We start from the raw sequence: 15,908 nt of genomic DNA, 5'->3' as shown, positions 1-15,908 counted from the left end.
ATTACCCTTCAAGTGCCAGAGAGTAATATAAAATGGCCTTACCCTATAGCTGCTACAGTGTCTGGCTTCTGAAACCTGTCATGCAAAAGGAGAAACCCAAGACATCTGAGCTGCAAGGCACCTTCCATCTCTAAAACAAACTCCAGCTGTGTTAAAACTGAGACGGACCTTTGTTTGTTCTTCTTCATGCATTCCGGTTTCAGTGCTGAAGATAGTCTTGGTAGACTCCCACTGGGAGCTGGCAGACCGGGAGAGGTATGAGACGTGGCTACGGACAATGACAGCATTCTGGGCCCAGTCCTCCCATCTCAGCGTGCACTCGGCACAGCTCCTCATGAGTAAGCAAAGCAACTGTTTAGCACATCTCAGCATTAGCCTAGGTCATTATGGTTCATCTCTTGAATTCACACCACGAGTACAGAATACCTTTTTGAATGTCAGAACATGTGGTTTTAAGGGTAGAGAGTGCAAGCGATGAAAGAATGTGAATATTTATGTCCGCTTGACGTGTAAACTGATGCTTGGAGATACATATTGAAGTAAGTGTGCTGTTTTTATTTTGATGAGGGGGGAAATATATACACAATTCCAAATCATTCTAATCATTTAAGTGATATACTGTATGGAATGTCAAAACCAGTTATTTCTAGCACCTCGTACCAGACAGATGTGCCACTTCCCCTATCACCCATTTGAATGTCCTATTTCAGATAGTGGTGCCATAAAACACATCAGAAACACTTTCCTCATATAATAGTCAATTCCATCGCAGCGTACGCAAAGCCTACAGTTTGCTGATTGATTTATGCAACACAATGGGTTAAATCACAGAGATAACAAAATGCTGAAATGATGTGCCATGGAGCCAAACATATCATCCTTCCATGCCCTCCGTCCCAACGCAGAATCTACTCTCTCTCTCTCTATAACGTGCTCCAGCCTCCCAGAGGACGGAGTGGCACCAGTCCCATTTCTCCTGTCTGTCTCCAGGCTGTTATGCTGGGTTAAAAGAGAACCAGCTGTGTTGCAGGATGACTCTGGATAAAGACACAGTCCAAAATGGAAATATTGTTATTTATCTACAACACACATATAAATCTCCATAGTCCTTTGTAATGAGTAGCAGTGCCAGAAAACCTCAAAATAAAAGAAGGACAAAGATAGTTTTACACAATGAGGTCTGTGCTCTCTACCACACGAGGCACATTATCAAGATGGGGAAAACAAATGAGAAAGCTGCTACTTAACTCAGTTGATATACGGTACAACTAGGAGAGGGTTTGTTGGCAGCTGGAAATGGTTTATTTGGCAGCTAGGAAGAGGGTTTATTTGGCAGCTAGGAGAGGGTTTATTTGGCAGCTAGGGAGAGGGTTTATTTGCAGCTAGGAGAGGGTTTATTTGCAGCTAGAGAGAAGGGTTTGTTTGCAGCTAGGAGAGGGTTTGTTGCAAGCTAGGAGAGGGTTTATTTGCAGCTAGGAGAGGGTTTATTTGCAGCTAGGAGAGGGTTTATTTGGCAGCATAGGAGAGGGTTTATTTGCAGCTAGGAGAAGGGTTTGTTTGCAGCTAGGAGAAGGTTTGTTTCAGCTAGGAGAGGGTTTGTTGCAGCTAGAAGAGGGTTTATTTGAGCTAGGAGAGGTTTTGTTGCAGTAGAAGAGGTTGTTGCAGCTGAAGAGGGTTTATTTGCAGCTAGGAGAAGGTTTGTTTGCAGCTAGGAGAGGGTTTGTTTCAGCTAGGAGAGGTTTATTTGCAGCTAGGAGAGGGTTTGTTTGCAGCTAGGAGAAGGTTTGTTTGCAGCTAGGAGAGGTTTGTTTGCAGCTAGAAGAAGGTTTGTTTGCAGCTAGGATAAGGTTTATTTGCAGCTAGAGAGGTTTATTTGCAGCTAGGAGAGGGTTTATTTGCAGCTAGGAGAGGGTTTGTTTTGCAGCTAGGAAAAAGGTTTGTTGGCAGCTAGGAGAGGGTTTGTTGCAGCTAGGAAAAGTTTTTTTGCAGCTAGGAGAGGGTTTGTTGCAGCTAGGAAAATGTTTGTTGCAGCTAGGAGAGGGTTTGTTGCAGCTAGGAGAGGGTTTGTTGCAGCTAGGAGAGGGTTTGTTGCAGCTAGAAGATGGTTTGTTTGCAGCTAGGAGAGGGTTTGTTGCAGCTAGAAGATGGTTTGTTTGCAGCTAGGAAGGGTTTGTTGCAGCTAGGAGAGGGTTTGTTGCAGCTAGGAGAGGGTTTGTTGCAGCTAGGAGAGGTTTGTTGCAGCTAGGAGAGGGTTTGTTGCAGCTAGGAAGAGGGTTTGTTGGCAGCTAGGAGAGGGTTTGTTGCAGCTAGGAGAGGGTTTGTTGCAGCTAGGAAATGTTTGTTGCAGCTAGGAGAGGGTTTGTTGCAGCTAGAGAGGGTTTGTTGCAGCTAGAAGATGGTTTGTTTGCAGCTAGGAGAGGGTTTTGTTGGCAGCTAGGAGAGGGTTTTCTTGCAGCTAGGAGAGGGTTTGTTGCAGCTAGGGAAGGTTTGTTTTGCAGCTAGGAGAGGGTTTGTTGCAGCTAGGAGAGGGTTTGTTTGGCAGCTAGGAGAGGGTTTGTTGGCAGCTAGGAGAGGGTTTGTTTGCAGCTAGGAGAGGGTTTTGTTTGCAGCTAGGAGGGGGGTTTGTAATGTGATCCCTGGACTCTTTGCCAAGACTAATGTCAGCTTTCAGTGTGCTGTTGATCTTCGATCCATACTCAGATCCCAATGCTTCTTAGTTTACCCTCTGTCAGCTGAAGTACACGCATTAGTGTTGTTTACAACCAGGGCTGTGCAGGAGATGAAGGACTGCCTCTCTCTTCACTTGAGATGCTCCGGCTGGCCAAATAAACCAGTCTTATCGGCGATGCATGTAAATAAAGATAAAGCGTCTCCAAACCCAGGCTGAGTTCCATTATTAACACTATACAGTTTATTATATCCTCCATGCAAAGAGTTTATCGCTCTGCAATGCATCGGCCTGCCTGGCTGTATTCAGTTAGCCAAGTATGCACCAGTCCAAAAAAGTCAGGTGCACCTTTGGCTAGGATGGAAGTGTACTGCCTAGATGAATCCTCTTGGTACATGGTCTGTGGTACTCTGCAGGTCTGTTAAATATAGTTTAGCTCTCAAGCCAGTCTTGTTCCTTAGATAGCCTGTTATTGGCCAAAGACAGACCAGGAACCATGCCATGCCATAACTATGGGGCGTTCTGGCTCCTTGAACAACCAGATGTAGATCATATCAATTGGAATAGCTTGGGTTTTTTGTTTGGGTAAACTTGCAAACCTTGCGAGAGTTGTTTACTGGATTTCTTTCAATGAAAAATGTCTACCAAAATGTACACATCACTCATCATGAAATAAAATGAACATGAGAAGAGGAGAGAAGAATGTAGCTCTACAACTGACCTGCCACATCCTTTCCAGACAATTGCCAGAACAAACATGACATTTCCAGTGGATGCCATACTGATGGGTCTAACCTTTCAGTTAGGAAGCTACTTCAACACAACACAATACTCCATCCCTGAGATGGCTGTGCAGACATGTACCTTTCCTGCATACCAATAACGGCTCATTAAACTTACAGTATGTGCCGGGCCATAAGCCCCATTACGTTTTTTCCTGTACTGCATACTAGGTTTTTCTCCTGGCTGATGCCATATGTTGTCATGACGAGAAAACATACATTTACACTATGACTTCTATTGATCTCACTGGACTGTTGACCCTATGTCCTAAATTATCTTTCACAATGAACATTTCCACTTCTTTTCCCCCAAAGAGAATGCCTTTGAACATCAAAGCCTTTTTAGTATCAAATCCCGAGTGTTGAGTCCAAAAAAGTGTGTAACTACAGAGTTACATCTAGTGAAGCGTTCTCAGGTTACAGTACAAAGAACCAAATCAAGATCAAACCAGATTCAGCAATTAACATGGTCACTTTAGCTTACAACACATAAGAACCACAGTGTAAATAGCCAGCAATAACATGGTTGATAAACCCTTAAAAGACACTCAAACTGATTTAAGGCACCACTAGCAGGCTATGGTTTCTCATTAGAGAGACCAAACACTGAAGCAATCCTCTGTCTTCCCCCGAAGGTACATGACGTGTGCTCTAACCAAGTTCAGATGCACTGTGGCACATAGAATCTGCTGCTCATGCCTCTGCATCGCACTGGTGTTTGCTATGAAACAAAGACTTGCTTTAAGTGAGTGAGAGAAAGAGTGAGAGAGAGAGCGAGAGAAAGAGAGAGAGAGCAAGAGAGAGAGAGAGTGAGAGAGAGAGAAAGAGAGAGAAAGCAAGAGAGAGAAAGAGAGAGAGAGAGCGCGAGAGAAAGAGAGAGAGAGCAAGAGAGAGCGAAAGAGAGAGAGAGAGAGAGTGCGAAGACGAGAAAGAAAGAAAGAAAGAGAGAAAGAGAAAGAACAGTAAAAAAAGAGAGAGAGAGAGAGAGAGAGAGAAAGAGAAGCGAGAGAGAGCAAGAGAGAGAGAGCGAGAAGAGAGAGCAGAGAAGAAGAAGAAGAGAAGAGAGAGAGAGAGAGAGAGAGAGAGAGAGAGAGAGAGCATGGCTAAGAACACCCACACGTCAATGTGATCTGGCTACAGGTACCGCAATGTGAAAGATGAGTTGGTAGTGCTTGCCACAGGCTCTGAGCCCAACTTTGGGCAATAAAATAAATGGACTTGGTTTTGGCTACATAAACACCTGGCATTGTTGATACACAAGATAAATGCCTAGTTGGATAAGGGCCTGACAGCTCTGGCTAGAAATCATGAGGCATAGAGCGTCAGGGTTGAGTGGTTTGGCTGATTGATTGGCAGGTTATAACACATTGAGATTACAAGCCCTTAGCCTAAGTGGTTTATTCTTATTGAGCGAGGTCTGCGTAGTTGGGCACAGTTTGACCCTGTCTGTCAGTCCAGGAAGGAGGTGTATCGGCTTTCCCACCTGGTTTTAGGATGTTATCTAAGACGGCCAAGCCACGGACCTGACACTGTAAGGAATACTATCTCAAAAGGAAATAGACTGCTCGCGCTAGCCATTGGTGATTACAGCTGCCTCGACATTACGTGGACCTGTAATGCAGACAACTTGTATTTATTATAAATGAAAATAAAGATTGACTACACGGGGAGCATGCTGAATACAATGGCTGGCTCTTGGTTTTCCTGGTTTTTCACAGAGGAATCTCCTCTACACCCTACATCTCCATTCTGGTGCCTTGCTCCTCATCCCCTTGCTAGGCTCTCTGCAGCGCAGTGCACATGGTGGGAAAGCCAGAGGGAAATCCCTGTAGGCCTCTGACTTCTCTTTGAAGGCCATGCGGCACACAGGCAGCTGCCAAGAAGAGTCTACGGAAAGGCAATCCTCTGGCTGTGTGGGTCACATCATCTTCAACACACACACATGGATGCATGCACGCACACTTACATACACACACTGACATACACATACACACACATGCACACACAATCAGATCACACACACACACACACACGACCACGCACGCACAGAGGGACCGGCAAAAGTGACACACTGATCACTGTAAAGTACCTCAGCTGGATTGCTGTTGTCACATTTATATTTATTGCAAATGATGATAATGAGATACTGAACCCAATGCCTGGACATAAAATCAGTCAATACAATACTACTACTGGTGAGAAAGACGGCAACAAACACTCCTGACTATTAAATACACACCACTGTGTATTTCATCTGCCAAATATTTGAGTGTAAGAATTGAAGTGAGCCACAGTTCTTTATTCGATATTTCTCTTCTATTACTTTCTTCATAGAACAAACCACAGAGCACCAGTAGATGGCGCTGCAGTGCATTAGCTGGAGTGAGTCACTTCGAATTCCTCACTGATGTTGTTGGAAGCCAATTACATGCCATTTTCAAGAATGTTCTGTTCCTAACCCTGGCAGTGCCTTTTATTTTCTTTTTATTCAAAATGACTGATCCCTAAAGGAAAGGAAACGTCAGCCATGTGTCACCATTGTTATTTCGGTAATATAGCATCTTTTTTGCTAACCCAACCTCTATGTTGATGTTTGGGTTTAACTTGATCTTGAAAATGCATTAAGGAAAGTATATTATCAATTAAAATAAACACATATTGGATTATAAGAAGCCCTTTAAAGTAAATTGAAAGTAAATGTTCAATCTCCCATTGATGATTTACAGCACAGTGGTAGAGGAGGAAAATATTTAAACTGGGTGAGACAACCTTGAGGTGTTATCTGGGCTTGTAACAGACAGTACGAGAGGGAGCAAGGAGAGGACACTGTCTGGCAGTGCTGCTGTACAACTCAATAGGTCACGGCGCCGCCTTCCAAACTGGAACACAAAGAAAATATATTTTTTTGCATTGAATGCCCTTCCCAATCACTTTTTGTGGTAGAGGTACAGTGGCTGTGAAATGAGACTACCATCACTTCAACAATGAGAAAATATTCTCTAAAAAGGAAATGATAGATTAACATGTAAACCAGATTGAGACTTGTTTGTCAGCTTGAAAGTTTGCATCTCATTAGAGTGGGTTGCTGTGGTGACGCTAATTGATGAGCAGAGTGCAGTGTTGGTTGGGGCTAAACAATAACAGGACAGGTATTTATAGATCAGTGGCTCTTCACTGGAGTGGCAGCCTTAAGATATGGAAAACAGGCACACTGAAGCAATAGGGTCCAGTTGCGACTTCATCTCCCAGAGCGGTCATCCCTCAGGGTCTCTATGCTGCCCCCTACTGATATGCAGTAGCAGTGTGTGGGTAAAATCACTGGGGAAGCCATATTTGCGCATTGGGACCGTGATATATAGGCCTAAAGCTAGAGACAATAAGAAGACACAGTGGCAGAATAAATTCAACCACACCTTTGTTTATCACAAAACTGAATATCAACCTCTGTCCAGTGAAGTCCACGACGCATATTGCATGTAACAGACAGTTACATGACCTACAGCAGGGTCAAGCAAGTTAATGTTTCCGACATTTTCGGACAACTAAACAACTATTGATTTAGAACCACGTAGAGTTCTCGCAAGTCACAAAGAAAACAGGAACTGCCTCCACTATTCCAGCACCATTTCAACTTCAACATTTCAACATCATTGAGCATCCTGACCGGTTGCATCACCACCTGGTATGACAATTGCTTATCATCTGACTGTAAGGCGCTACAGAGGGTAGTGCGAACGGCCCAATACATCACTGGGGCCAAGCTTCCTGAGTCTTGGACCAAAAGGCTTCTACCCCCAAGCCATAATACTGCTGAACAATTAATAAAATCACCACAGGACAATTTACATTGACCCCCCCCTCCCTTTTGTACACTGCTGCTACTCGCTGTTTGTTACCTATGCATAGTCACTTCGCCACCACCTACATGTACAGATTACCTCAACTAGCCTGTACCCCCGCACACTGACTCTGTACCGGTGCCCCGTGTATATAGCCTCGTTATTGTTCTTATTGTGTTACTTTTTATTATTACTTTTTATTTTAGTCTACTTGGTAAATATTATCTTAACTCTTCTTGAACTGCACTGTTGGTTAAGGGCTTGTAAGTAAGCATTTCACTATAATGTCTACACCTGTTGTAATAGGCGCATGTGAAAAATAAAGTTTGATTTGATCATCAAATCACCTCTGCTTAGTCTAATACAGTGACAACTAAAAGACACCAAAACCTATTTAGTCCAATCAACGTAAGCTAAATATGATGTGGCTATCCATGGTTCTGATTTCTGTGTGCGTGTGTGTGAATGCGTGTTCATGCAAGTAGCAAAACATGTTGACTCGCCCTACTTGTAGAGAAACCCCAATGCCATCCTCCTCTCTTTCATGTTGACGAAACTATCACTCTGTCATACAGTACACACTTTTCTTTTTTGTTGTCCAAGGCTACCTGGCTAAAATGCTTGCGTGCTAGCCTAACTTCCATTCATGGGCAACGTTAGCTAGTTAATATTAGCCTTCTACATCTAGCTACCGTACATATTGAACTTCCATCCTCTCAGCCCAGGGGCACAACAATGTATGAATTAATAGTTGGATCAGAATTGCCATTATAATCATATGCCATTAAGGAGAATTAAGTAAAACCACAAGTCCAAATCTCTATCTCAATCCATAGCTATTTTAGGAAAGGGACAATTTTAGCTAGCTGGCTAGCCACCAGAGGACAACAACAGAACGAGATACAAAAATTCAAGTTTTTCTGTCAATGACGTATGCTCACAATGGGATTTAATAGGAGTGATGCCAAAATCCAAGCTGGCTTCCCTTGACACTTTTTTTATAATTTTTTTAATCAAAGGAGGCCAAATGCTCGCTGGCTTCCCATGCCTTCAATGCTACGGCGGCAATGTCTTACTCGTTTGGACCAGACAGCATCAGATAGATGGCCTACACATAGATAGACAGAGGGGCGCTGCTTCGCTCGCTTGGATGCTTTCTCCTGTGAGATACACTCAGCCTCTCGCGAATTGAAGGAAAAATATGAAACACAGAGAGACCAAAGATAAATTATATTTTTATGAAAAAAAAATATTGGTCATTTTTGGGGGGAAGCCAAGGCTTCCATGAATCCATGAATACACGCCACTGCTGATATGTCATCTCTGACAGGTCGCTCCTACCAGGTGGCGTGGCGAGAATCTGTCTCCGCACCACGTGCTCTCACCACTGGTGTCCCCCAGGGCTCTGTTCTAGGCCCTCTCCTATTCTCGCTATACACCAAGTCAACTTGCTTTGTCATATCCTCACATGGTCTCTCCTATCATTGCTATGCAGACGACACACAATTAATCTTCTCCTTTCCCCCCTCTGATAACCAGGTGGTGAATCGCATCTCTGCATGTCTGGCAGACATATCAGTGTGGATGACGGATCACCACCTCAAGCTGAACCTCGGCAAGACGGAGCTGCTCTTCCTCCCGGGGAAGGACTGCCCGTTCCATGATCTCGCCATCACGGTTGACAACTCCATTGTGTCCTCCTCCCAGAGTGCTAAGAACCTTGGCGTGATCCTGGACAACACCCTGTCGTTCTCAACTAACATCAAGGCGGTGACCCGTTCCTGTAGGTTCATGCTTACAACATTCGCAGAGTACGACCCTGCCTCACGCAGGAAGCGGCGCAGGTCCTAATCCAGGCACTTGTCATCTCCCGTCTGGATTACTGCAACTCGCTGTTGGCTGGGCTCCCTGCTTGTGCCATTAAACCCCTACAACTCATCCAGAACGCCGCAGCCCGTCTGGTGTTCAACTTTCCCAAGTTCTCTCACGTCACCCCGCTCCTCGCTCTCTCCACTGGCTTCCAGTTGAAGCTCGCATCCGCTACAAGACCATGGTGCTTGCCTACGGAGCTGTGAGGGGAACGGCACCTCCGTACCTTCAGGCTCTGATCAGGCCCTACACCCAAACAAGGGCACTGCGTTCATCCACCTCTGGCCTGCTCGCCTCCCTACTCTGAGGAAGTACAGTTCCGCTCAGCCCAGTCAAAACTGTTCGCTGCTCTGGCACCCCAATGGTGGAACAAACTCCTCACGACGCCAGGTCAGCGGAGTCAATCACCACCTTCCGGAGACACCTGAAACCCCACCTCTTTAAGAATACCTAGGATAGGATAAAGTAATCCTTCTAACCCCCCCCCCCCTTAAAGAGTTAGATGCACTATTGTAAAGTGGTTGTTCACTGGATATCATAAGGTGAATGCACCAATTTGTAAGTCGCTCTGGATAAGAGCGTCTGCTAAATGACTTAAATGTAAATGTAAATCTCTCAGTGAAGTGCATGTCAGGAAAAGTAGGGGTTTCGAAAAGAGTGGGCATTTAGAAAGGATAGGAAGAAGTGGAGGTTTCAAAAGGTACCATATAAGGAGAAGTGGGGGTTTTGAAAAGAGTGGGCATTTAGAAAGGAACCATATAAGAAGTGAATGTTTCAAAAGGTACCATATAAGGAGAGGTGGGGGTTTCTAAAGGAACCATATAAGGAGAGGTGGGGGTTTCTAAAGGTACCATATAAGGAGAGGTGGGGGTNGGGGTTTCTAAAGGTACCATATAAGGAGAGGTGGGGGTTTCTAAAGGTACCATATAAGGAGAGGTGGGGGTTTCTAAAGGAACCATATAAGGAGAAACTCAGCCAATTGTGCACCGCCCTACAGAATTCCCAATCACTGCCAGTTGTGATACAGCCTGGATTCGAACCAGGGTGTCTGTAGTGACGCCTCTAGCACTGAAATGCACTGCCTTAGACCGCTGTGCCACTCGGGAGCACAGCACTAGAAGCGCTGGAATTCCATAACTACTAGAACCGCCATGACTTGATATTTCTATTATTATTATTTCAAATATTCAATAATAAATCATTAATTGTAAAATGTATGAATTTTGTTACAAGTTAAGGTAACTATGTGCCAATTTAATGGAGCCAGATGCATAAAAATATATGCCATTTAGCAGACGCTTTTATCCAAAGCGACTTACAGTCCTGTGTGTATACTTTTTACGTATGGGTGGCTCCAGGAATCAAACCCACAACTCTGGCGATGAAAGCGCCATGCTCTACCAACTATGTCACCCAGATTACATTTATTCTTTAACTAAATTGCCCTTTCAATCCAGATAATTTGGTTTCATGAAAGTGCAATAATCCTGAACTATGAGCGTTAGTTAATTTATGATCCCGTAATCAGCATACCCTGGGTGTGTGTCTGTCCCACTGAGTAACTTGATGCCTAGTTATGACATTACGTACGGGCACATGACAATATTACTCTTCCCATAGATGCCTGAGGCAGATGATTTTCCTTGTAAATTACGACCAAGAGGCAGATGAGGGTGTAAACATGTCCGGACAATGGGCTGCCTGTATGACTCAAGAGCTGACCTCTTCCTGACACAATTAATAACTCTACTATCTCAGCAGGGGGTTGATTCTGTGTAACCCACAAGGCCTACTGGCAGTGGATTGGTTTCACAATAGTGTAGAAATCAATGTCCCCTATAGATTCTTCAAAATACACATGATGCCAACACTAAATCTTTGTCCCTTTGAACTGACACGGCATATCTATTTCATAGGTTCTTTGTGTACCACAAGGTTAAACCCCTAGTGAGCATGAGGCCACCTCTGTTGGGGCCGAGGCGACAGCTCAAAGCCTGCCTCGCCCGAGTTCACTTGCGGTCCTCTGAATTGGGATGTACTGTGTCACCACCTAGGGCAGAAGGTGAGCCACATAGTGCACATGACTAAGCATTGAGTATCATCGTAGTAAGAATTCCACCCTATCCTGGGGGTTAAAAGTGTCCTCGTGGATCCATGGTCTATTGTGTTTGTCCTCGTGGTTGGTGTAGATGCAGTTTGCTGAGCCATGTCAAATCTGATCACGGTGCATGGACTCATTTGAGACTTGTTGGGACACATCTGTAGAAAAAAACTAACAGACATGGGAGGCAAAGCCTGTGATCTGATTGTTATCTGGATCATTCATGAGAAGACACAGACAGTGGTGAGATAAAAAACAACATTATGTCCTATCAGGAAATAGTGAGACTTAAAAGCAGTTTAGCACAACAGGAGTTAGAACAGAAGAAGTTGAAATGAAAAAGCCTCAGTGGTGACGGAAAGAGGATTGTGAGGAATGGGAAAAAACTCAAATGTATGTGGAATAGAGAAAAAAAATGGTATGTTACCACATTACACATTTATAACTTTAACCTCAATAAACACTCACTGACTCACCACCAGTAAGCCAGAGGAGGTCAACTATATGGCTAAAAATAGCTGACAGTACTCGCCAAAATAAGCTGGAAAAAAGGCAGGGGAAAAAGCCTCCTTTTCCATGTGTGTCTCAGGCCATATGGGTCTCACCGCACTCAGAACTGCACAAAAGAAAACAGTGTGAGACTGACTACTGCAGCACTGCAGAAAGAGGAGGGGCACTTCCTCATCCTTAACTCTTCTTCCTCCCCGCCCCCCAAAATTCCCCCATTTCAAACACCGTAACTTTCCCATAAGTCTAATAAATTCTCCAGTGGCCATGACTGAGGACTTCACACATGGCGTCTGACCCTCCCACTTCCCTTCCTGGACGGGCCCCTATAGGGCCCAGGGCCCAGGCAGCGGAGCGGGCCGCTGCACTCAGCATTGGATCAGTGGAGGAGGGGGCGGCTGGACCGGCCGACCGCAGACAGGAATAGCCTTCCGCTTGGCCGTTGGCATGTTGGGACTCATGGCGTGGGCCTGGGAGGAGGGAGGGAGTATCTGTTTTGGTCTACAATCACAGTTGGGGAGTGCTGCTCTGCTTTCCAGATGGCAAGTTTCCATTCAAACAATGTTACTGGGAGAGTTTGAGGTCTTCATTTAGTCCAACTAAAATAACCTATGAGGCAGATACTACTGCAATGGCACAGATATACTACACAACACAATGACCTGTGGTCCAATATTACCAAATGGGGATGTAGCCTATACCTCTTGATATTTTACTATTTCAAATTCTAGTCTATACATTGCCTTCAGAAAGGATTCATATTTCATACTTATTCCACATTTTGATGTGTTACAGCCTGAATTCAAATGGGATTAAATTGATTTTTGTTCACTCATCCTCCACACAATACCCCATAATGACAAAGTGAAAACATGTTTTTAGAAATGTTTGCAAATTTATTGAAAATGAAATACAGAACTATCTAATTTATATAAGTATTCACATTCCTGAGTCAATACATGTTAGAACCCCCTTTGGCAGTGATTACAGCGGTGATTTTTTCTGGGTAAGAACTGGATTGTACAATATTTGCCCATTATTCTTTTTCAACTCTTCAAGCTCTGTCAAGTTGGTTGTTGATCATTGCTACAGCCATTTTAAAGTCTTACCATAGATTTAAATGCCGATTTCAGTCAAAACTGTAACAAGGCTGTCAGGTTTTGGCCAAGACTGTTCGGGTTTTGATCACTAGATGTCCCCATTGCACCTTTTTTGTATCTTTTGTTTTTCTTGCTCTAATTGTTGTTTGCACCTGTAGGTCATTCCCTTGTTAGTATTTAAACCCTGTGTGTTCCTCAGTTCCTTGCTCAGTGTTTGTAAGTTAGCACCCAGCCCCAGCCCAAGCCTTGTTTTATACAGATATTTCTCTTGTTGGATTTTCCAGAGGTTCTCTGGTTTAGTTCTTGTGTATTATTTGAGTAGTCTTTTGAGGTTTGTTTTTCCCTGCTGTTTTTTACCACTTTGTGGAGTTTCTTTTGTATTTTGGAGGATTTCCATTTTTTGCCTCTTGGCTTTATTTTTGGACATTGTGGATTTAGTTTCTTTGCCTGAAGATTTTGTTCTTTAATTAAACCACCATCTCTAGTACTGCTGTGTCTGCCTCATCTTCTGGGTTCTGACGATTATTAGTGACTGTTTCTCGCACCGGGTCCTGACAAAGGCCACTCAGGAATATTCAATGTCGTTTTTGTAAGCAACTCCGGTGCATATTTGGCCTTGAGTTTTAGGTTATTGTCCTACTGAAAGGTCAACTTGTCTCCCAGTGTCTGTTGATAGCAGACTGAACCAGATTTAGCATGTGCTTAGCTTTATTCTGTTTCTTTTTATAAAAAACAAGCATTGCCGATGACAAGCATATCCATAACATGATGCAGCCACAACCATGCTTGAAAATATGAAGAGTGGTACTCAGTGATGTGTTGTATTGTATTTGCCACAAACATAACGCTTTGCATTCAAGTTTATTTCCTTGCCCCATTTTTGCAGTATTACTTTTGTGTGTTATTGCAAATAGGATGCATGTTTTGGAATATTTTTATTCTGTACAGGCTTCCTTCTTTTCACTCTGTCAATTAGCTTAGTATTGTGGAGTAACTACAATGTTGTTGATCCATCCTCAGTTTTCTCCTATCACAGCCATTAGACTCTGTAACTATTTTAAAGTCACCACTGGCCTGATGGTGAAATCCCTGAACGGTTTCCTTCTTCTGGGTGTAGTGACTGATACATCATCTAAAGTGTAATAATAACTTCACCATGCTCAAAGGGATATTCAATGTCTATTTTTTTTGTTTTACCCATCTACCAATAGCTGACCTTCTTTGCCAGGCATTGGAAAACTTCCTTGGTCTTTGTGGTTGAATCTGTGTTTGAAATTCGTTGCTCGACGGGGACCTTACAGATAATTGTATGTGTGGGGTACAGAGATGAGGTAGTCATTCAAAAATCAAAACTATTATTGCACACAGAGTGAGTCCATGCAACATTTGTACTCCTGAACTTATTTAGGCTTGCCATAACAAAGGGGTTGATTATTTATTGACTCAAGACATTTCAGATTTTTATCTTTAATGAATTAGTAAACATTTATAAAAACATAATTCTAATTTGACATTATGGGGTATTGCGTGTAGGCCAATGACACAAAATATAAATGTAATACACTTTAAATTCAGGCTGTAACTATATATACACTACATGACCAAAAGTATGTGGACACCTGCTCGTCGAACATCTCATTCCAAAATCATTAATATGGAGTTGGTCTCCCCTTTGCTGCTATAACAGCCTCCACTCTTCTGGGAAGGCTTTTCACTAGATATTGGAACATTGCTGCGGGGACTACTATTCAGCCACAAGAGCAATAGTGAGGTCGGGCACTGATGTTGGGTGATTAGGCCTGGCTCGCAGTCCGTCGTTCCAATTCAACCCAAAGGTGTTCGATGGGGTTGAGGTCAGGGCTCTGTGCAGGCCAGTCAATTTCTTCCACGCCGATCTCAAGAAACCATTTCTTTATGGATCTCACTTTGTGCACGGGGCATTGTCATGCTGAAACAGGGAAAGGCATTCCCCAAATAGTTTGCACAAAGTTGGAAGCACAGAATCATCTAGAATGTCATTGTATTCTGTAGCGTTAAGATTTCCCTTTACTGGAACTAAGTGGCCTACCCCAAACAATGAAGAACAGCCCCAGACCATTATTCCTCCTCCACCAAACTTCACAGTTGGCACTATGCATTGGGGCAGGTAGCGTTCTCCTGGTATCCACCAAACCCAGATTCGTCTGTCGGACTGTCAGATGGTGAAGAGTGATTCATCACTCCAGAGAACGCGTTTCCACTGCTCCAGAGTCCAATGCCAGCAAGCTTTACACAAGTCCAGCCGACGCTTGGCATTGCACATGGTGATCTTAGGCTTGTGTGTGGCTGCTCGTCCATGGAATCCCATTTCATGAAGTTCCCGACAAACAGTACTTGTGCTGACGTTGCTTCCAGAGGCAGTTTGGAGTTCGGTAGATGATTTTTATGCACTACGCGCTTCAGCACTTGGCGGCCCCATTCTGTGAGCTTGTGTGGCCTACCACTGAGCCGTTGTTGCTCCTAGACGTTTCCACTTCACAAAAACAGCACTTACAGTTGACCGGGGCAGCTCAAGAAGGGCTGAAATTTGCCCAACTGACTTGTTGGAAAGGCAGCATCCTATGACGGTGCCACGTTGAAAGTCACTGAGCTCTTCAGTAAGGCCATTCTACTGGCAATGCTTGTCTATGGAGATTGCATGGCTGTGTGCTTGATTTTATATACCTGTCAGGAATGGGTGTGGCTGAAATAGCCGAATCCACTAACTTGTAAGGGTGTCCAAGTACTTTTGTATATATAGGGTATAAATATACACATGTATATATATATTTAAAACTTTTAAAAGTAGCAATGGAGACAAGATGCTAGAGTAAAAACATTTTCATAGAGTGAGGACAAAATGAAAATCTGTCTCTTGAAAGAAAGTTGTTTCTTAGAAGCCCAAAGAGGCCATGTAGAGCAGAGACCCATCCCCAGGGGCCTTACTGTGTTTGTGAGTGGACAAAGTGCTGCTGACCCTAAGTGTCCTTTGTGTATCACAATCACCAGCCTGCAATGCCTTCA

The 15,908-nt window shown here is 43.8% G+C and overlaps 1 long non-coding RNA gene across 1 annotated transcript; it reads left to right on the top strand.

Annotated features, from left to right (window-relative positions):
* Nucleotides 1–1,519: 1,519 nt before the first annotated feature.
* On the top strand, nucleotides 1,520–1,919 carry LOC139022679 (uncharacterized). Its single transcript, XR_011473745.1, has 3 exons — nucleotides 1,520–1,573; nucleotides 1,739–1,803; nucleotides 1,889–1,919. It is a non-coding gene; the product is annotated as an uncharacterized lncRNA (long non-coding RNA).
* The last annotated feature ends 13,989 nt before the right edge of the window (nucleotides 1,920–15,908 follow it).

The sequence above is a fragment of the Salvelinus sp. IW2-2015 genome, linkage group LG20 (assembly GCF_002910315.2).
Source record: "Salvelinus sp. IW2-2015 linkage group LG20, ASM291031v2, whole genome shotgun sequence".
Taxonomy (NCBI): Eukaryota; Metazoa; Chordata; class Actinopteri; order Salmoniformes; family Salmonidae; genus Salvelinus; species Salvelinus sp. IW2-2015.
The sequence above is the reverse complement of the archived record's forward strand: the minus strand, read 5'-3'. Positions and strand labels throughout refer to the sequence as shown.